Raw genomic sequence first — 22,044 nt, 5'->3', positions numbered from 1 at the left:
ATTACTAACAGCTAAAATATCTGTTTTTCAGGAGAAGAAACATTCATCCCTAAAATGTCAGTATGCATTGACTACAATCAGTTTGGACTGCAGACACAGAATTTGTGTCTCAAATTTTTCTCAACACGCTACCACTCGTTCTAATTACATCTACTCGGTAGCTTCTACAGAAAACGTGTTTAAGGTAACTCACTGACCCTATTCATGTGTCTTCTGAAGGATACCAAAGGAATTAACTTGACGTGTTTATGACAAGGGGGGCATTTGGCTGACATATTTTACAAAGAACTTTATTTGTATTTAAAAAATTTTTATATGTTTTTACTTATTTTTGAGAGACAGAGACAGATCATGAGTGGGGAAGGGGCCGAGAGAGGGAGACACAGAATTCAAAGCAGGCTCCAGACTCAGCTGTCAGCACAGAGCCGGAGGTGGGTGGGGCTTGAACCCATGAACCCCAAGATCATGACCTGAGCCAAAGTCAGACGCTTAACTGACTGAGCCACCCAGGCACCCCAAGCAGAACTTCTTTTTAAAATCTAACAACAGGGGCGCCTGGGTGGCTCAGTCGGTTGAGCATCCGACTTTGCCTTGGGTCAGGATCTCACAGTTTGCGAGTTCGAGCCCCTTGTTGGGCTCTGTGGTGACAGCTGGAGCCTGGAGCCTGCTTTGGATTTTGTGTCTCCCTCTCTCTCTGCCCTTCCCATGCTCATGCTCTGTCTCTCTCTGTCTCTCAATAATAAATAAACGTTAAAAAAACATTTAGAGACCCCTAAAAAAATAAAATAAAATCTAAGAACAGCTTATACCTTGGAAAAACAAGGTAAACTGTTCAAGATTACAGAATTGTTAAGTAGAATCTAATCAAGATCTGACTTAATTCTCCATGTTCTTTCAAACCACACCACCTACTATAAAATTTAATCTGACTTTTAACGTTCCCCAAATGCCACTATTCACAGTATTTAAATTCCAGAAAAACATTTAGTTTTCAAAGACTTGGACAAAATAAAAATTCCCAGCCCCTAGAGAAAAAGTTTATCCTCAATTCTAAAGAGAGTTTCATTATCCCAAATTATTTCCACACAAAATACTTATTAACAAAGCCAAGCCTGGCACACACCAAGTGATCAAAGTTAACAACTAGTCAGGGAACAGACAGACATCATGTGCCAACCGACAGAACTTACTAGAACTGATACTCCCGCCTAAATGCATGGACAAACTCAAATTGAGGGACATTCTGTAAAATGACTACCCTGTAACCTTCAAAAAGTTCAAGAGTATGGAATTCAAAGACTGAGAAACTGTTCTAAAGTGAGGTGTACTAGAGGGACAAGACACCTGGGTGAAAATGTGATCCTGGATTAGACCCTTTTGCTACAAAGTAACATCTGGCAAAACCTGAATGAGGTTTCTGGGTAACAGGTGTGTGGGAAATTTCTGTTTGCTGCTCCTGTAACTATTTTGTAAGTTTACAAGCGTTCCAAAATAATTTTTAAAGCACTAAGTACCTATGTGCCAACGAAGAAGCTAATTAAAATTTCTCTACTTTTGCCTTACTTCATGGGTGTTAAAGTCTTGCTGTTTTTGCTATCAAAGGTAAGTAGAATGTTAGAACTGGGAGAAAGGCAAAGGATGTTAAATAGTAACTTATGGATTACAATTTGTCTCTATTAGCTTCAATAAAACTGGAAATGGGCTGTTTTTCTCTCTGTTTACATTTGAAAGAGGGGAGCCCAGAAGTGAAAGCACATACACACACTTCACTTCAAAGGTTATCAAATTTCTCTACAGACTGCACATCAACTGGTAAACCCGGGGTCTTTTAGTTTGGACGGTATTTGTCACTGACCGTACTTCTGTCAATGGGTAGGTGGGGGGAGTCTCGCACCCCAGCACCAGCAGCACAGTGGTATCCTGCATAGTGAGCACTCTTCACACGTGCTGAATTCAACAATGAACACTGGGCTCCTGGCTGGTGTTTTCTCCCAATACTAGAACTTAGTCCCACTGCATGCTATCAAATAGTAGATCACTGGATAGAATGCATGTCAGAATATGTAATCGATAATGTGAACCCAGGTATGCGTACGTGATTTTCAACCTTGTAGCTATCTTCTTTACTAACAGTTAAGTAAAATTACTAGTTTATCACTAATATCTTCCCTATACTTTTTTTTTTTTTTTTGAGAGAGAGAGAGAGAGAGAGAGCGAGAGAGCGCATGAGCGTGAGCAGGAGAGGAGCAGAGACAGAGAAAGAGACACAGAATTGGAAGCAGGCTCCAGGCTCTGAGCTGTCAGCACAGAACCCAATGGGGGGCTCCAGCTCACGAGCTTGTAAGATCATGACCTGAGCCAAAGTTGGACGCTTAACCGACTGCGCCACCCAGGAGCCCCTCATTACCTATACTTTATAAACGTTATTATCAGAACTGGAAATTAGTATACAGTGGTGGTTAAGCGTGGGCTCTGAATCCAACTACTTAAGTTTATACTAAAACAATCCCTTAGGGGGCGCCTGGGTGGCTCAGTCGGTTAAGCATCTATCTGACTCTTGACTGGGCTCAGGTCATGATCTTGCTGTTAGTGAGATGGAGCCCCGCGTAGGGCTCTGCATGCGGAGCCTGCTTGGGATTCTCTCTCTCTACCATTCTCCTGCTCATGCCTGTGCGTGCTCTCTCTCAATGGATAAATAAACTTAAAAAAAAAAACAAAACCAAAACATTATCTCTTGTGGTGCCTGGCTGGGTCAGCTGGTAGAGCATACAACTCTTGATATGGGGGTTGTGAGTTCAAACACCCATGCTGGATGTAGAGATTACTTAAAAATCTTTAAAAAACAAAAATCAGGGGCGCCTGGGTGGCGCAGTCGGTTAAGCGTCCGACTTCAGCCAGGTCACGATCTCGCGGTCTGTGAGTTCGAGCCCCGCGTCGGGCTCTGGGCTGATGGCTCGGAGCCTGGAGCCTGTTTCCAATTCTGTGTCTCCCTCTCTCTCTGCCCCTCGCCCGTTCATGCTCTGTCTCTCTCTGTCCCAAAAATAAATAAACGTTGAAAAAAAATAAATAAATAAATAAATAAAATAAAAAACAAAAATCAAAAAACCTGTCCCTCACTATGGGTTGTTTTGGATTAGTTAGCATCCCCACAACCTCATTTTCCTCAACTTTCAAATGGGAGTCCTAATAAAGCCTGCCTACCTTGGGACACAGGATTGATTGCTCTGACAAGTGCCCTGATTCAGGTAGCGCTTAGAATAGCAAACACATAAAAAACACTTTAAAAATGTTACTAGTGACTGGTATTCTTGCCCAACTCTTACTGCCCCTCAAATTTTGAAACATCCCAGAGAGCTTGTTACTTTTAATATTTTTTTAAAGATTTTAGGGGCGCCTGGGTGGCGCAGTCGGTTAAGCGTCCGACTTCAGCCAGGTCACGATCTCGCAGTCCGGGAGTTCGAGCCCCGCGTCGGGCTCTGGGCTGATGATGGCTCAGAGCCTGGAGCCTGTTTCCGATTCTGTGTCTCCCTCTCTCTGCCCCTCCCCCGTTCATGCTCTGTCTCTCTCTATCCCAAAAATAAGTAAACGTTGGAAAAAAAAAAAAAAAAAGAAAATATATAAAAATTTTAAGTAATTTCCACACCCAACATAGGGCTTGATTTACAAGCCGAAATGAAGAGTTACATGCTTCACTGACTGAGCCAGCCAGGCGCCCCAAGCTTGCTACTTTTAAATTTGCAATTTGCAATTACTGGACTGGTTTAATATTAGTCCTCCTAATAAATCAAAATCTGTCCCTGTGGCATCTTCCTCCTGGAAGAGCCTTATTCCACAAAAAGGCCCTTTCAATGCACTGTGCTCCTCCAACACTCTCATCTCAGAATGAGCATCCCCAGTCTGTCCTGTGCTTTAGTCCTAACATCTTTTTACCTTTACCACACCATCCTCAAAATATTCCCATTTGTCCAGGCCATGCCCCAGAATTGGACATAACATTCTGGGTAAGATCAGTTCATCAGACTCTACACTAGGACCTGCAACTCCCAGGATTTCCTTATTCCTTGCCTATTACCACGGAGAAATATTTTAATTCACATTTCTAAGAGCTTATCTCCACAGGCTTAATAGGTATTTTCCAAAGAGAAGAAAATTAGGTTAGCGCTTCATTCAAAGGTTCCATTTTACAAATATTTAATAATGGAATGTAAAATCATAATTTATATCGTTAACATATATACTTAACATATATACTTCAGCAGACAAAAGAAACAGAGCCAAAGACCCATTTTAGTTCACTTAACTTCCATTAAATGTTAGAAATTCTATGTGATGGCAAGGGCTTCGAAATAAAATTAGAAATCCCTAAGACAAACCTTTGTTCAGATTTGATTTTTAAGTCAAGGCTTTTAAGTTTGTATAGTTGGCTCTGCTTACATTTTAAAATGTAAGTAAGTGCACGGAGCCCATGACCCTGAGATCAAGACCTGAGCTGAGATCACGGAGTTTGACGCTTAACTTACTGAGCCACCCAGGTGCCCCTGAAAGGTCAGGATTTGAAATGATCTGTAACTGTGTTATACATATACTTAAAACTTGACACCCTTTTCCACCATGTTTCAAAAACATGTTGAGATACCTAACAAAAATAGCTACATTTTATTTTTTTTAAAAACCCAGGTAAGGGGTGCCCGGGTGGATCAGCCCATTAAGTGCTGGACTCATGATCATGTGGTCATGGAATCAAGTCCCTTTTGGGCTCCATGCTGCGAGTGGAGCCTACTTAAGATTCTTTCTCTCTCCCTCTACCCCTCTTCCCCACTCATTCTCTCTCTCTCTCTCAAAACATTTTAAAAAGCCAGGTAAAAGGAAGAATGGCAAATTAATAAAACGAAACTGGGGAAAGAAGGTCTGCCCAAGTGAGGGATCCCACGTTCAGTCCTCAGCCTCAGGGTAGCCAAAGCAAGGGTCTTGAAAAACAAAAAATCTTACCAGCTATTCAGGAAGATCTGTAACTTTTCTTGGTACTACAGTTTGAGAGAAATTGTTTGCAAATGTGGAAATTATCCTTTGAAACTGATAGTCCTTTAAAAAGCAGCAGCTTACTCTGCCAATACACAAACAATGTATCCCTTTGACCTTACTACAAGCTTAAAAATCATTTAGTACTGGAAAAGCTGGATCACTTGTTCTTTTTCTAACTTTGTATAAATGGGAAGAGGAAATGAAAATCAAGTAACTATGATCTAAAAAGCCCATCTTTTTTTAGTATACTGCTCACAGATGTTAGGCAACAGAGCACAGTATTTATGAACGCCAATTCTGGAATGACACCCAAGTTCTGAATTCAAGTTCTATCTACTAGAGAATGACTGACCTTGGGATTCTTTAACCCCAAACTTACTAGTCTTGAAAATGACAAGAATAGGTGTACCTACCTTACACACTTATCAGAACGTAAGTTAAGTACTTGACAGTGTTTCACACAAGCGTTCAGTAAATTAACCATTTAAAAATTTAAATTTTATTAGTTACTTGCAAAACACACATTTATGTATCTATTTACATACAAACTCTCCAAATCCAAGTCTGATAAAATGAAAATTTCCCAACTAATTGCTTTAATTACTACTAAATAAAATAACCTATTGTCTGATAGGGCAGGAAAACTAATAGAAAGTGTCAAAATAAGTCACTGCTTTTGTTCCCCCATTTATTTTTTTTTGTTTTTCCCAACTTCATTGAGGTATAACTGACATATAACATTGTGTAAGTTTAAGGTATAAATAAATCATCGCTCTGAAATGCTTTTAAAGCATCCATGTGTCAGCATGAAAAGTTATTTACATCAAATGTAGTCCTCAAAAATTATGTTTTAGGGGCACCTGGATGGCTGTTGGGTGGTTAAGCGTCCGACTTTGGTCAGGTCATGATCTCATAGTTCGTGGTTTCGAGCCTCACGTCAGGCTCTGTGCTGACAGCTCAGAGCCTGGAGCCTGCTTTGGATTCTGTGTCTCTGTCTCTCTCTCTGCCCCTCCCTTGCTTGCGCTGTCTCTCAAAATTAAAAAAACAGTAAAAAAAATTTTTTAAAATAGGTTTTAGATTTAAGTTTAAAAAGTCACCTTACTCCAAATACCTAAAACAAAGAAACTAGACTGAATATACACAATGAACTAAAGAGTCTTTACCCTGAAGCTCTCAACAATATAATTTGCCTAGACCAGTATTTTCCAAGAAATAGATTGTCCTGTGGCTTCACAGAATAGCTTACACACCCAGAAGGCCCTCAATATGTTGGGTAAGTGAATAAATAAGTACTGTTCCAAAAGCAATAAGGGATCTCTTCTTTTCCAAAGCTTAAAATACAGCAGATGAATAGTGAATAGCTCACTCATTTTGCTAGTATAAGAAAACTGTTTTTCCTAAGATAAGGCTATAAATAAAGAAAATTATGAAATAAGTAGACTCAGAAAGTGAATATCTAGTTAAGTGACTACCGCACTGTTTCCCAACACACCCAAGAAAAATTATTCTAAAAGCTCTGCAGAAGCAAACAAGACGACAAAAATACAGAATCAGAAAATAATTTTTAACTTACTATAAAAAAACCACTGAGCTAAGGACTATGTGTGCAAATAGAATCAAAACTCACACAGCTATTCTCAAAAGTATGAGACCCATACAATCAGACATCTTCACAGGTTCTAACCAGGGCTCATTTTAACCAAATACCCTAAATTGCATCAAACTCTTCACTACTCCCTACTTCTACAACTATACTATGAGATATTCACGCACAGTAGTTTCTTTGCCATACCATAAAAACAAAAACTTCAAAAATCCAAAAACCACTGTAAGGATTTAAAAAGGAAGTAAATCCTGACACACCCTTCAACATGGACGAACCTTGAAGACATTATGCTAAGTGAAGAAAAACAGAAAAAGACAAATACTGTATGACTCCACCTAGATGAAGTCCCTAAAATCCTCAAAATCACCCACAGAAAGCAGAGCGGTGGGTTCAAGGGGATGGGGTGAGGCGGAAAATGGGGATTATTATTTAATGGGCAGATTCAGGGGCGCCTGGGTGGCTCAGTCGGTTGAGCGTCTCTTCGGCTCAGGTCATGATCTCACGGTCCGTGAGTTCGAGCCCCACGTCGGGCTCTGTGCTGACAGCTCGGAGCCTGGAGCCTGTTTCAGATTCTGTGTCTCCCTCTCTCTCTGACCTTCCCCCATTCATGCTCTGTCTCTCTCTGTCTCAAAAATGAATAAACGTTAAAAAAAAAAAAATTTAATGGGCAGATTCAGGCTAAGAAGATGAAAGCGTCCTGGAGATGTGATAGTCGTAAAAAGTGATTGTCTCCACTGTACGTTTAAAAATGGTTAGAATGGGATGCTGGGGAGCCTGGGTGGCTCAGTCCGTTAAGCATCCAACGGTCTGTGAGTTCAAGCCCCCCATCGGGCTCTGTGCTGACAGCTAAGAGACTGAAGCCTGTTTGAGATTCTGTCTGCCTCTCTCTGCCCCTCCCCTGTTCATGCTCTAGTCTGTCTGTCTGTCTCTCTTTATCAAATAAAATAAAATATCAAATAAAATATCAAATAAACATTAAAAAATTTTCTTCAAAACATGGGTGCCTGGCTCCTTCACTTGGTACAGCATGTGACTCTTGATCTCAGGGTCATAAGTTTGAGTCCCACTTTGGACATGGAGCCTACTTAAAAAAGTTTAATAAAAATAAAAATGGTTAAAATGATTACTGATGTGATTTCTCTGTAGTACCTTTATTGAAAACATTATGTAGCTATCATAATAAATAATACACTACAAATAAATAAGCAATATAGGGCATGTGGGTGGCTCGGTGGGTTAAGCATCCCACTCTTGATTTCAGCTCAGGTCATGATCTCATGGTTCCTGAGCTAGAGCCCCATGTCGCACTCTGCGCTGGCAGCACAGAACCTGATTGGGATTCTCTCTCCCTCTCTCGCTCTCTGCCCCTCCCCCACTTGCTCTCTCTCATTCTCTCTCTAAAATAAATAAACTTAAATAAAACAGGGACAATAAAAATAAATAAGCAATATAAATGAAAAAACGGTCAAGTTCTGTGGTGTATGTATATTTCACAACTCTTTTTTAAGATCACTGTAAGGAACCACTTGAAAGAAAGAGGTGCTCATGTTAGAAATGGTAGTCCCAAATTTATTCTTTACAAAGGGAGCAAATGCATTTTACATAAACGCATTTATTCGATACTATTGGGAGATCTGTTCAGATCCATCCTTCTCCAAAAAAAAAAGCATCGACAAGAAAAACAATGACCCAGCAATTCCACTCTTAAGTATTTATATACAAAAGATTTGAAAACAGGAGTCAAAATGTACTGGGGAACCAATGTCCACAGCTGCATATTCATAACAGCCAAAAGTTAGAAACAATCTAAATGTCCATCAACAGATGAATGTATACATAAAATGTGGTGTATTATATAATGAAACATTATTCAGCCATAAAAAGAAATAAAGATCTGACACCTGCTACAACACAGATGAACCCTGAAAACACTTTGCTACATGAAATAAACCAGATACAAAATGACAAATGTTCTATGATTCCACTTACAAGAGATATGTAAAACAGGCAAGGGGCACCTGACTGGCTCAGTCAGTAGAGCAAGACTCTTAACTAGGGGTCGAGAGTTCAAGCCCCATGCTGGGCATAGAGCCTACTTAGAAGTGAACAAGTAAAAGAATAAAATAGGCAAATTCAGACACAAAAAGTATGTTTGAGGTTCCCAGAGACTGGGAGAGAGGACAAATGGTGAGTTATTACTTAATGGGTACAGAGTTTCTATTTGGGGTGACAAGCAAAATGTTAGAGATAGTGGTGATGACGGTACAACATTGTGAATGTAATTAATGCCAAAGAATAAAAAATGTTTAAAAAAAAAAAAAAAAAAAGAAAAAGCAGGAGGAAGAAGTGAAGCTAACGGATTTCCTTGTAACTGTTCAGACAATTTTCAAATGAATTCCAGAACTAGGGTTAATTTCTATTTCCTTACTTACAAAGCGGGCACAGGGAGATTGAGCCCCGAGTTGGGCTCTGCACTGATAGCTAGAAGAAGCCTGCTCGCGTTTCTCTTCCCTTCTCTCTGCCCCTCCCCCACTCACTCTTGCTCTCAAAATAAATAACCATTAAAAGTAATAATAATAATAATAATAATAATAATAAGCAAAGTGGGCATAATACATGCTGTCATCCTTCTCTGTCAAATTATCAACGAAATAATTTAAGTGTCTGGGGCCTGGACACAAATAGGATAGCTAAGCTTTTCTTACCTCCTTTAACTGCCCTGTAAAGGCAAGAAATTACAAATACCTTTCAGTTCCTTTACCAGTTTTCTATCTCAAATACATCAACATCACCAGCAGGAAAAGAAGGCACTACCTCTAAAACTTATAAGGGCTAAAGACAGTAAATGGGTGCGGTGAACTTACGTGTTAAGTAAGCAATTCTAGAAGGTTATTTTTCAATTCAAATTCAGTATTCACAGGGTAGACATGTTTAGTCTCCATAATACAAATTTACAGATTCTGGGCTCATTTTAACTAGATACCCTAAATAAGACCAAACTCTTCAATACTCTCTGCTTGTAGAATTATACTGTAATATAATCATACAGTACTTTAAGGGGGAAAAAAAAACACACAATTTCCTTTGCCATCCCACAAAAACAAAACAACAGTCCCAGGGGAAAATCCCAAGAAGTCCTTGCCTTTCCAGAGCTTCTATTCTCCAATTTGGGAAGATAAATCTTGTAGTCAGTATTACTGGGACAATTTTTATTTTCTTTTTAAAAATTTTTTTAATGTTTATTTATATGAGAGGGAGGCAGAACGTGAGCAGGAGAGGGTCAGAGAGAGAGGGAGACACAGAATCCAAAGGAGGCTCCAGGCTCTGAACTGTCAGCACAGAGCCCAATGTGGGGCTCAAACTCAGGGACCGTGAGATCACGACCTGAGCAGAAGTTGGACGCTTAACCGATTGAGCCACCCAGGTGCCCCTTTATTTCCTTAGAAAATTCCATTTCTCTTGGGGTGCCTGGGTGGCTCAGTCAGTTAAGCATCCAACTCTGGATTTTGGCTCAGGTCACGATCTCACAACTGGTGGGATCGAGTCCGGCCTAGAGTGAGCTCTTGGAGCCTGCTGGGGATTCTCTCCCTCTCTCTGTCCCTACCCTGCTCGTTTGTTTGCACATGTTCTCTCGCACTCTCTCTCAAAATAAAAAATAAACTTAAAAAACTTTTCAATTTCTCAAAAGTATCAAACATGGTGCTTTTATTGCTAATATTTACTGAATGCTTACTGTTGGCCAGATACAATGCCAAGCAGTTTTACCTCCCTCAATCTTCCCAACAATCTACAAGAGAAACAGGTTCTATCATTATCTTTCCTATTTCTTAAAAGAGGGAAACTGAAGCACAAAAATGTGAAGTGAATTGCTCAAGGTAATAATCAGAAGTAGCACAAGCCAGGAGTTGAATCCAGGCAGTCTGATTTCGGAACCTGTGTCTATAGTCACACTGAGCCATCATCCTTCATCTCTTGCAATTTATAAATTCATTTCGTTTCTCAAGTTACATTGTAAACAGACTAATTCTTTAAAAATCCTCTACAGTTTTCAACCAAGTTACAAACAAGGTACAATGAGTCAATTCTCCCATCAACTCTGAAAATTCCTATCTAGAACTTTCTCTTACTTTCCCACTAGGCCAAAGTGGAAAAAAAGCAGTGCCAGCAAGAAAACAGAAACAAGCCAGGGGTAGGAAGGCAAGGACCGTAGAAACAAAGAGAAAGAAAGAAAACAAAAACAGGAAAACTGCAGTGGGAGAGTTCCAGCAAACTACAGACAAGAGAGAAGAAAATAGTACAGGGCAAATGAGAAAAAATGGAAACTTGAGTATCAAGATACTACCTTCAGCACTCATGATGATTTAGCCGCATCATTTTTCCAGTGTACATATGACTTCTTAACTGTATTTCCCAGACAGGTCTCTCAGGCTACATACTGGTTAAGTGAATATACTGCGTGTTGTTATTTTAACAGCATTGATTACAAGGAATCTCAACTCTACAATTATAACCAACTGATTGATTGCATTTCCCATTTTCTTTCAGTTAGTAACAATGAATAAGCTTAACCGGAATGAAAGTATACAACTTTTAAAGAAAAGTGCTACCGGTGATTAGGAGATTGCTAGTGATAAAATTCTTGGCCATTCTCTTTAGGGTAAATTGTCCTCTAATGTATTTCTAAAAAGTGAAATGCTGTTCTCAGAATATTACTTCTCAAACAACTCTTCACAAAATACTTTCCCTTAGACATACCTAAAAATCACTCGATCAGCATCTGTTTCAGCTAGTGGTTAAAACAATTTCATGTTAATGATACCACAGCAGTTATGAGGAGAACTGCAGTATTTACACTCATGTTTTCAAAGAAGAATGAAACCACGGTAGAACTGAATTAGGTGTGGAATGCAATGTACAAGCTAGTCAGCAATAATAACAGGAAAGGTTAAGTGTTTAGTGATTTGTCAGTGTTTTATTTACAGCTCTCTAATAACAACCTGGAGAAGGGCCATGGCCTTTTCTATTTTGTTTTGGAACACACGAGCAATCTATGGATCATCAAAAATGACAGAACATAACTGTAAACCAATCCCATTCCTTCTACCTAATTTGAGTTACTTTCTTCCAAAAGGAAATCCATTATAATAAAGGAAACATCTTCCTTTCAAGACTTGTGCTCCAAGAAAACGCCAGAAACCTATATTTTAAGGACAGTCTTTGCAGTCATTATTAAAAGGGAACCAAATTGGCATGCCAGGCTGCTCAGTTAGTGGAGCAAGTGACTCTTGACCTCGAGGTCCTCAGTTCAAGCCCCAGGTTGGGCATGGAGCTTACAAAAAAAAAAAAAAAAAAAGTAAACCAAATCACTGGAGGTACCCGGGGCTTGGAAGGAGTGGGGTGGGGGGAGATTCTGGGCTACAGGTGCTCAGCACCTCCCCCATCTAAATGTCAAGTTCAGGCCTATCACACTCCTTTCTGGCTCCCAGACTTTAGACTCTGTGGTGGAGATGGGATGCCTCAGCCATCTCTGGGAGAAGATAATAAATGCCAGTGCCATAAATAAATTGATAAATGACTGAGTGGGGGGGAAAAAAAAGCTAAGATTATTTAGTCTTCTAATTTTATCCTATACTTAAATCCATGGCTCCTTTTAAAACCGGAGACTCATTAAACTTTTAATTTCGTAATCATAGCTAACAAAAATTCTCAACTCTCAATCAGCTTTCCAAGCAATCGACAGTAAGCAGTCTGAATTATTTTTGGTTCTTTAAGACGCAGTTTTAAAGTAATAAAAAGCTTTAATGAGAATCTAGAATCCATTTCCCACACTTACAACTTAATTTTGCACCGCGGTGAATGGCTCTCAAAGTGCCGCGGTGGGGCGGCCTGGGAACTAGTTAGAAAGGCGAACGCCCGGGCCCCACCCCAGACCTGCAGAATCGGAATGTCTGGGGTGCGGCCGGGCAAAGTGTTTTAACAAGCCCTCCAGGGGTTGCTGATGCTCCAGACTTTGAAAGCCACTGGCTTAGGGGTTACGAGTCATACTGCCTAGGTTCAAATCTTGGAGTCAAGGTTGACTTGCTGAGTAATCAAGAGTAAACTACTCCGCTTCTCCAGACTTGCTCCTCATCTACACAGGGGAATTACGGGGCTGTTTTGAAGATTAAATAAGAAAATACGCGTTAAGCGCTTAAGAGCGATGCCGGGCACTTAAGAAACATTCAAATGTTAGCTATTCTTACTACTGTATACAAGGCTCTTGGGCGGGGAGTACACTTCGAGGGAGACAAAGGCGGAAAAAGCTTAATCCCTAGCCCTCCTACCTACCTACCTACGGACTAGTACACAAGACAACCAAACACACTCCTTGGGTAAATAAAATAAAGATGCCCTCCTAGGGGCAAACAAGTTGATTGGGACCCCGTACGAACAAATTCTGACCGAACAACGCAAGAGACGGATTTAAGTGATGCCTATAAGCAAGAAGGGAGAGCCTGAAGGGAAGAAAAAGTCCTTCCGGCCGAAAAGTGTGAGCCAAGGTCCAAACAAGTAGGCAAAAGGAAAGAAGCGCCAGGCAGAACTCGGGCTGAAGAACTGACAAAACACACAGTCGCAGGAGTAAATGTCACAGTCGTAGGCCTTAGTCTCGGGAGAAGGCTCGGCCTCCTCGGGGCACTCTAATGCACCCACATTTGCAAACTAACTTCCCCCTTTTGTTTCCTGAACACCCAAAGACTACTTTTCTGCATGGCCTATCAAGCCATTGTCTGCGAGAGGTGAGAAGTCTGCACGGAGCCACCCCATCAGCAGGAGCGAGCACTGCTCCAACAGTGTAAGTAGACCTCTGAACATTCTCAGCCGCAAAAAAACAAAACAAAACAAAACAAAACCCAACTTGCTTTATTAAAGGGCAAAACTTGGATAAAAGTGGAGGGAGGGAGAGAGAAGGGAAAGAGGACAGTTTTTTATCTTCTTCCCTCCCCGAAACCCCGTCTGGGTGCTGGCGGGATCCAGACGGCTTATTTTCATGGCCTGAAGGCTGAGGTTTTCCTTCCGGTCATTGTGTTTATTTCCCCCAAAGAACCGGGCCCGCGGGGCCAGCGCGCCGGCCGGGCCCGGGACAAAGCCCACTCCGGGCTCCACCTGGGCGCGGGCAGGGGCGGGGAGGGGCGGCGCTCCCGGGCCCGCCGGCCCGCCGGCCGCAGTTACCAGGCAGCGCGGCGGCGCCGCCCCGGCCGCCCGCCGGCCAATCCGGCGCGTCTGCTGCCCGGGCGCACGAGCCCCGGAGACACCAGGCCGAGCGCGACCCCACGGCTCGGGCCTGGCACCGCGCGCGCACCCGCACCGCCCGAGATGGCCAATCAGCGGCCGGGCATGCGCAGCCCGCAGGCTCGCTCGCGCGCGGGCCTCACGCGTGAGGCCCCCCCACGCAGCGCCAGCGCGCGCGCCCCTCCCCCACGCGCACCCAGGCGCGCGCGTGCAACTGTCGTCCCCCGCGACCGCGTCTGCTCCTGCCCCACCCCCACGCCGGCTGGCCGGGTGGTTGGGGGGGGGGGTGGTCGGGTACCCCCACACTGCCGCCGACGACCCCCAGACCCCAGTGTGTGCAGGCCCCGGAGGGGGCGCGTCTCAAATAAAGGCCCTACTCGCGATGGCAACCGGGGCGGGGGACGGGGGATGAGGCGACAGGGACTCACCCGAGTGCAGCCGCCTCCAGGCAGCGCCGGGGCCGGGGGAGCAGAAGGGAAGCGAGTGTGGGCCGCGCGAGAGCTGCAGCCGCGGCGGAGCAGCTTCAGGCTGAGGCGAGTTGGCGAGCGGGCAGGAGGTGAGAGGGCGAGGGGCCCGGGCGTCTCGGCCGAGCTCCTGTCACCGCCGCATGGCCGCCCCGGCAGGGCCTCGCTCAGCACCTAGATCCGATCACAGGGGACCGAGGGAGAGGCCGGGGTAACCGCGGCAGGCGGGCGGCCTCAGCTAGAGAGCGCGTGCGGGGAAGCGGGGGGGCGATCGGTGGCCCCTTTTCTCTGCTCTCCGAGCTTCTCTCTCACCCTCCTCCTCCTCCTTTTTTTTTTTTTTTTTTTTTGTTCCTCGAAGGCGCGCTGCGCGTGCGCACCTGCAGCGCCGCCCAGCGGGAGTTGTAGTTTCTGATCGGTCCCCACCAACGCGACGGCGGGGGCGGTGGACTACGACTCCCAGGAAGCCTCGCGCGGGCGAGCCCCGAACCCGAGGACGCGGCGAGCGCGGCGCCCGGCCCTCTCCGGCAAGGACTGTCAATGGAGGCGCGGGTGGTGGGAGCAAGAACATGGCTGCACCTGGGGCCTGCGCGGCCGCCTGGGTGGGGGAGGGGAGCCGGGGCACGGGGGCGCAAATCTAGGCCGGGGGTAGCCCCCGCCCCCTCACTGCCCGGATGCAGCCGGCCTCAGCCACCGTCCAGGACTCGCACCCACTCTTGCACCCCAGATTCCCTGCCGATTGCGAGGCCGGAACTCGGCAGAGGCCGGGGAGCCCCAGCCGGCCTGCCGCTCTCGGTGCTCCGCCAAGGGACTTCCTCCGCGCTGCACCACCCTTCGGGACACAAAGAACTTCTGTTAGTTTTGAAAAGCTTGCCTCAAAAGCGTCCGAAAGAGACTGTTGCCCCAACTTTGGACGGGCGACGGGAGGGGACGCTCCTGTTTTTATTTACCGCCCCTCACCCCAGGCTTGCTTTCCTCACGCCCCCTCACTCAACATTTAGAAGGAAAGTTGAGGGAAAGCCACCGAGTGAGAGCAGAAAACCTGCCGTGTAGCCCGTTTTGTTCTGTCAACCGCGAAGAAAGGTTACCGAAACCTCTCCCCCCGCGACTAATTCTTTTGCCTCTCAACTTGAGCTCTCGAATTTCGAAAAGGATGAGACATTGCTGTTCACCTAAGCGAAACTCCAAAGTTTACCAAACTCGAGCCCCGAGGGCTTAGACAGTTCTGTAAAGCACAAGATCGAGTGATTTTGCGATTTTTACCCCCCAGCGGAGATGGGGGGGGGGGACCACGCCGGCCATCCTCCCCCTCCCCCTCCTCCTCGGTAGGTGGCGACCACGGCGCTTTTTCCAGCCTTTGTCGCTGGAAAGAAAACTTTCCGAGCAGCCAGGCTTTTGATGTAGGTCCAAGACCTTCCCTTTGACTCTTCGTTCCAGATTGGCGTTCCCCATCTTTCTTGCAATAGACCGCACCCATAAGGCAGCCGAATCTAGAATTTCCATGCTGGGATTCTTTAAGATAGAGGGAGACTTTAAAGATCCCTGCAGAAGCGGTCCGATTGCAGATTTCCACATTTTTACGATTTCCCCTGCAACGTTTTTACAGGCATTTTGTCCCCGCCTAACCCGATTGTGACTCTCCTTTGTCGAGTCTCTCCAAAGCGTTCATTTCGTTTTCATGAAAAGTTTTCTTTTTGCACTCGTATTTCATTAACATACTGGACTATTAAATTGCGTATTCCCAGTAGCACGTAAAAGTGACATCTATGTAAGGAACAAACCAAATTTTGAGAAAGTCTGCAATTGAGCTGATGGGAGCAGTCAGCCTTCCAGGGACAAACATTCAGCTGCTGTGAGCACCGGTGAGTACGTTTTATGCGGCCGCAGTCTTAGATGGTTTCCTGAGGACACTGGATGTTGAGGACAGTGAAGGAAGGATTCACTGGATGAAATGTCATGAAGTAGCATTTGGAGTGTTAGAAAGTGAGTTAGTTGGTAAGGCTAAAAAAAAAAAAGTTCATTTGGCCAAGATCATGCCTGTCACCATTAAAAACTTGTTTGGGAGGTAGCCCCTCGCTTCTATGCATTTAACACTTCAGTGTGGAATTTTGAAACTGCTGCTTCATGAACAACTCCCAACTTCTTTGAGGGTGAGGCAGTTCCTAAAAACTCTTAAATCCTGGGGCGCCTGGGTGGCTCAGTCGGTTGAGTGACCGACTTCGGCTCAGGTCATGATCTCACGGTTTGTGAGTTCGATCCCGGCATCGGGCTCTGTGCTGACAGCTCAGAACCTGGAGCCTGCTTCCGATTCTGTGTCTCCCTCTCTCTCTGCCCCTCCCCCACTCATGCTCTGTCTCTCTCTGTCTCAGAAATAAAAAGACATTAAAAAAAAAATTTTTTTTAAATAAATACATACATACATAAAAATTCTTAAATCCTAAAACACTTTCTCAAGCTTTAGCTAGCTTTGAATTGCCTCTAGATTGAAAGCTGGCCCTTTTGGGACAACGAACAGCGTATGGAATGGTGTGTGCTTTGAAGGGTGTGTGGAGGCCAACTCTTTTTTCTTTTTTTTTTTTTTTTTAAATCTGCCTACTGTTGTTGGGGGCTGTACCCCTCACATTTCTGTCTTATAGTCACGGATACACTTTTATGGTCTTTCCGAAGGCCTGGCTCACCACCTTGGCAGTTGCCGTTACACTTGTTCCTTTTTGTTGGCCAGTCGGTCCCTCTCCTCGGGGACAGGTGCCGTGTTCATTGTGATCGTGGTGATGAGCCACTGAATACCATCTCAGCACCTCGAGTTGTTTTTCCATAGGATCAAATTGCTGGTTCGGGGGGGTTGTGCAGCAGATGGGAAAAAAAAAAAAACCACGACTTGTGTTTAGGGGTGGAATCTTTTGTTAAGTTGCACTCAGCTCACTGTGTTCAGAATCACACTCAGCATAGCAAGATGTATGCTCAGTTTGATGCGCAGCTCTTGGATCGTGCTCACTTAAGACCAAAGGGCACAGAAGCCAACAGGTGGCAGAACCTTGGGTGTTATTTATTTTGGATTTTTTCAAATATTTCTCTTTTTAACGTTTATCCTGGTGTGTGCAGATGAGTATCCATATAGCATGACTCCATCCTACTGAATACCTGAGAGACAAAAGCCAAGTCTAATGGGCCTTGGCCAGTCAAGAGATGGATCTAGACCAACTGTGAACTCTTACACCAGGCACAAATGCATTTTCATATAGACTGGGTTTACAGCCTTGTTGACTGCTTTTTTTTTTTTTTTTTTTAGGTTTATTTATTTTGAGAGAGACAGCTTGAGTGGGGAAGGGGCAGAGAGAGAGAGGGACAGAGAGAATCCCAGGCAGGCTCTGTGCTACCTGCGTAGAGCACGATGTGGGACTTGAAGTCACAAAAGCGCGAGAGCATGACCTGAGCCAAAACCAAGAGTCGGACGCTTAACCGACAGAGTCATCAGGTGCCCCCACTACTTTTAAATAGCAAGTGGTAATGTCTGAATGTGTTCACCAGTCTTTAAAAAAAAATGATCAGGGGTGCCTGGGTGGCTCAGTTGGTTCAGGAGCCAACTTCGGCTCAGGTCATGATCTCGCAGTTCATGAGTTCAAGCCCCGCAGCAGGCTCTGTGCTGACAGCTGGAGCCTGCTTCAGCCTCTGTGTCTCCCTCTCTCTCTCTGCCCTTCCACCGCTCTCTCTCTCGCTCTCTCTCTCTTCTTAAAAATAAATAAACATTTAAAAGTAAAAAAATAATCACATTCTCCTGGGGTTTTTAATGCTTGGTATCAGAAGTCTGCCTTCTCCATTAGCATGGGACTATTTGACACGGACCCACCCTGGATAGGAAACCCTGACCACCCATGCCGACAGAACCATGCTCACGCCACTTGGTCAAGGTTACCGTTGTTGAGAGATCATTTAATGCTCTTTTTAAAGATACTCTTTTGAATCCAAACTGCATAAGTTAATCTTTCTGTGACTCTGTCATGTATTTTCGATCGTCCAAAACGGTCATTCTAAGCAAAAGTTGAAGTGCTTTTGACATACCCATTTTTCACAACACACCCAGTCTTTTGTTTGTTTGTTTGTTTGTTTGTTTGTTTAAAGATCTATTTTTAATTTTCAAGTAATATCTACACCCATCCTGGGGCTCAAACCCACAAGCCTGAGATCAAAAGTCCCGTGCTCTACCAACCGAGCCAGCCAGGCTCCCCAGTCTCTTTTTCTAATATTTTATTTTATCGTATTTTTATTGAAATGCAGTGGACACAATTTACATTAGTTTCAGGAATACATCCAGGCTTTTGATTGAAACTAAACAGAGGTCTTTTTTCCCATAACGGCCCCGATGCAGGCCCAATATCTTCTGGGTCCGGTTTCTTGGTTTTTCTTTACAGTATGCATAAGCACTGTTTTTTGAGAGAATGGGCCATAAAATATATGTCATTTGTAAGGTGCCAGTGTGATCTTTTATATCAATGTTCTCAATTAGGATTTGTACAACTCCATACAAATCACACAGGTTGGGCCACAGTGACATCATTAGATTTTGGAGGGTATCTCCCTGTTAGAAGATAAATCCTTCGTTATTACAAGGATACTTTTTTTTTTTTTTTAAGTTTGTTTACTTCTGAGAGAGGGAGTGTAAGTGGGGTAGGGGCAGAGAGAGAGGGAAAGAGAGAGTTCCAAGTAGATTGTCAGCTCAGAGCCTGATGTGGGGCTTGAACCCATGAACCACTAGATCACAACCTGAGCCAAAGTCAGGTGCTTAACCAACTGAGCCACCCAGGCGCCCTACAAAGATACTTTTTTAACTGATTCTAAACCACTGTTTTTGGACAGTTTTCTGTTTGGATAATTTGAATATTTAGAATGCTAGATAAATGACCTTTTATCAGAACTCTTTCAAAAGTGGAAAACAAAAACAAAAACTAGATCCGAGCTATAATTTATTCATAACAATTAATAATGTAGATGTGATCTAAACCGACCTTCCAGTTCTTGCTGTGTCTTTTGTGCAAGCACCTGCCCTATGCAATAAACCTACTATCTGTGTAAAACTTGTTGAAATAAAGATATGGGGGGGGGGGGTTACAGGATTTATATGAATATGGTTTTCTATTTAACATATGTTCACATTGCTGTAGTCGTGTAACAATTTTTTACTTTTTTAAACTTTATTTATTTTGATAGAGCTTGCGTGCACAAGCAGGGGAGGGGCAGAGAGAGATGAAGAGAGAGAGCCGGATGCACGGCTCAAACTCACTAACCAGGAGATCATGACCTAGGGCCAAAATCAAGAGTCGGAAGCTTAACCGACTGAGCCACCCAGGCGCCCCATGTAACTTAATTTTTAAAATGTAAAAGCTCTGTAATATTTTCTCTGCCTTCCTCAGGGATTTGGGGGAATCAGATGATATGTAAACGAAAATACATTAGAAACTCTAAGTTGAGTGTTCTATAAATATTACATGGTATAATTTAGCATTCCAAACATTATTTTTAAATGTGAACAACACGTCCATGTTTCTTTTCTGACTGAAGAAATGTGTTGCTCATTGTAAAAATGCTTTATAGGCTAATATTTGAGAAAATACATTTACTGAGGCTGACTCTTATCATTGAATTAAGGTGGACCTGTTATCATATCTGACTGATGAGATGATATAACTAATGAAATAACTAGTAATGCAAGCAGCACACCCTTTCAGAATATATATCTGTCAAAACTATTGTAGAAGACTCAGAAACCTCAGTGTAAAGTTGTGTCAGGGAAGTTATTTCCAAAGCAAATGCATAACCTATAGCCTTGCTCTGATAACACCAAGAAAAGGACTCTCGTTTACATACTGAAAACAAATATCCCCATTCCTTCCTTCTTCTCTTTGTCCAAATTCTTGGGTCTTTATCTTTGCATTTTACAAGCCTTTCCTCTTTTTCTGGTGAAAAATGCTTTTTTTTTTTTTAAAGCATATTTTATTTTCTTTTTTAAATGTTCATTTATTTTGAGAAAGAGAGAGAGATAGCAGGGGAGGGGCAGAGAAAGAGGAAGAGAGAATCCAAGCAGGCTTTGTGCTGCACAGAGCCTGACTCTGGGCTTGAACTCACAAACCATGAGACCATAAGCTAAGCCAAAATCAAGAGTCAGACATTTAACCGACTGAGCCACCCAGGTGCCCCCATAACCACCTTTTTAACCCCCTTTCAAGACCTTGTGTTTATTATAATTATTAAGGTACATGCGCTTGGGGAAGTTTTCAACTAAGAATAAAGGGAATTTTTGAACAACGGATTAGAGAGGAAAAAAGAAACCAGGGAAAATGAAGCTGTTCAAATGTGAAATTAGCCACCATGGCTGTGTCAAATACTTCCAGTGGTCTTCCGAACAATGGGAAGGTGTTAAGTCACCCTCTCCTTCCCCTGCACCTGGGGAGCAGGCTGGCCGGCTCTGGGTTGCACCTGGGCTCTTAGACACACTTCATTTATTACAGCAAAGTGTGCAGTCCCATCCCAAATGAACTCAGATTGGCCCTGAGATCATTGGGGAAGGCAAGGGACACATAAGCAACTGGAAAGAATCCGAGTATCTATTCCATTCTGGAAATCTTGTGAGACTGTCTCAGTTGTCCAGATAAGACCGTTCCTTTTCTTCGGTGCCACATACTGTGCTTAATTATTGCATTGCATGCTGACCTCCCCCCCCAACCTCACACACACACACACACACACACACACGCACACACGTAGCCCTGTGCTGAGTGCTCAGAACCTCCCCCTTTGCTCAGAAAGCTTGAAGTACTTAGCCAAGAATACATAGATGGCCAAATCTGGACTCTAAATTGGCCCGTATCCAAGCCCAAATTCTTAACTAGTACTATTGGTAGGCTACAGCCATCTCATCCAGCTAGATATGATAAGTGAATCAAATACAAGGTATACTCAGGTTCATGCCATGAGATGGTACCAGAAGGTTGGAGGTAAAGCAAGACATTTTTCATGGAGGAGGTTGCATTTGCAGTGAATGGATGGATGGACTTTTTTTAAAAATTTTTTTTAATGTTTCTTTTATTTTGGGGGCGGGGAGAGAGAGAGAGAGAGAGAGAGAGAGAGAGAGAGAGAGAGAGCGAGCAAGCACAAGTGGATGAGAGGCAGAGAGAAAGGGAGACACACAATCCGAAGCAGCCTCCAGGCTCCAGGCTCTGAGCTGTCAGCACAGAGACTGATGTGAAGCTTGAACCCACGAACTGTGAGATCATGACCCAAGCCAAAGTCAGATGCTTAACCAACTGAGCCACCCAGGTGCCCCTGGATGGATCGATTTTTAAAAACAGAATAACATGAATATGGTTTAAAAAAAAAAAAAGCAGACGTTCAGAGGACTCTCTTAGCCTTCTGTATCTCAAAAGCAAAACGATCACAACAACCTGTGCATCTAAAATATTGACACACGTTGCCAACTTGCCCTTCAGAAAAATTGCACCACTGTACTTACAGGGTGTGAACATGTCAATTTCCTCCACACCCGCCCAGTTCCAGTGGAAAGTAGCATTTTTTTCCGCAGCTCTTCTGTGCACATTGATTATGAACCGAGTAGAGTTGTCTTTTCATACTTGTATTTGCCATTTGCATTTACGTTTCTGCAAACAATATTCGTGTTTGCATTTGCTCAGTTAG

At 43.6% G+C, this 22,044-nt stretch overlaps 2 protein-coding genes across 10 annotated transcripts in view; one reads left to right on the top strand and one right to left on the bottom strand.

The window, feature by feature from the left end:
* The window catches only part of GTF2I (general transcription factor IIi), a 109,648-nt gene extending 94,966 nt beyond the window's left edge, over positions 1-14,682 (bottom strand). For 4 of the 6 annotated variants that reach the window (XM_047838488.1, XM_047838489.1, XM_047838490.1 and 1 more), the window contains exon 1: positions 14,326-14,681. The gene's annotated coding sequence lies outside the window, so the exon portion shown is untranslated. Of the gene's footprint in view, positions 1-14,325 lie in introns of all 6 variants that reach the window. The other 2 variants (XM_047838491.1, XM_047838493.1) reach the window with 1 other exon arrangement.
* Positions 14,683-14,785: 103 nt separating this feature from the next.
* LOC125154333 (myosin heavy chain IB-like) overlaps positions 14,786-22,044 on the top strand; it is a 61,728-nt gene continuing 54,469 nt past the window's right edge. For all 4 annotated transcript variants that reach the window (XR_007147764.1, XR_007147763.1, XR_007147765.1 and 1 more), the window contains exon 1: positions 14,786-16,220. The gene's annotated coding sequence lies outside the window, so the exon portion shown is untranslated. The remainder of the gene's footprint in view (positions 16,221-22,044) is intronic.

The sequence above is a fragment of the Prionailurus viverrinus genome, chromosome E3, assembly GCF_022837055.1.
Source record: "Prionailurus viverrinus isolate Anna chromosome E3, UM_Priviv_1.0, whole genome shotgun sequence".
NCBI classification, from domain to species: Eukaryota; Metazoa; Chordata; class Mammalia; order Carnivora; family Felidae; genus Prionailurus; species Prionailurus viverrinus.
Note: the sequence above shows the minus strand (reverse complement) of the source record. Positions and strands in the feature narration are given on the sequence as shown.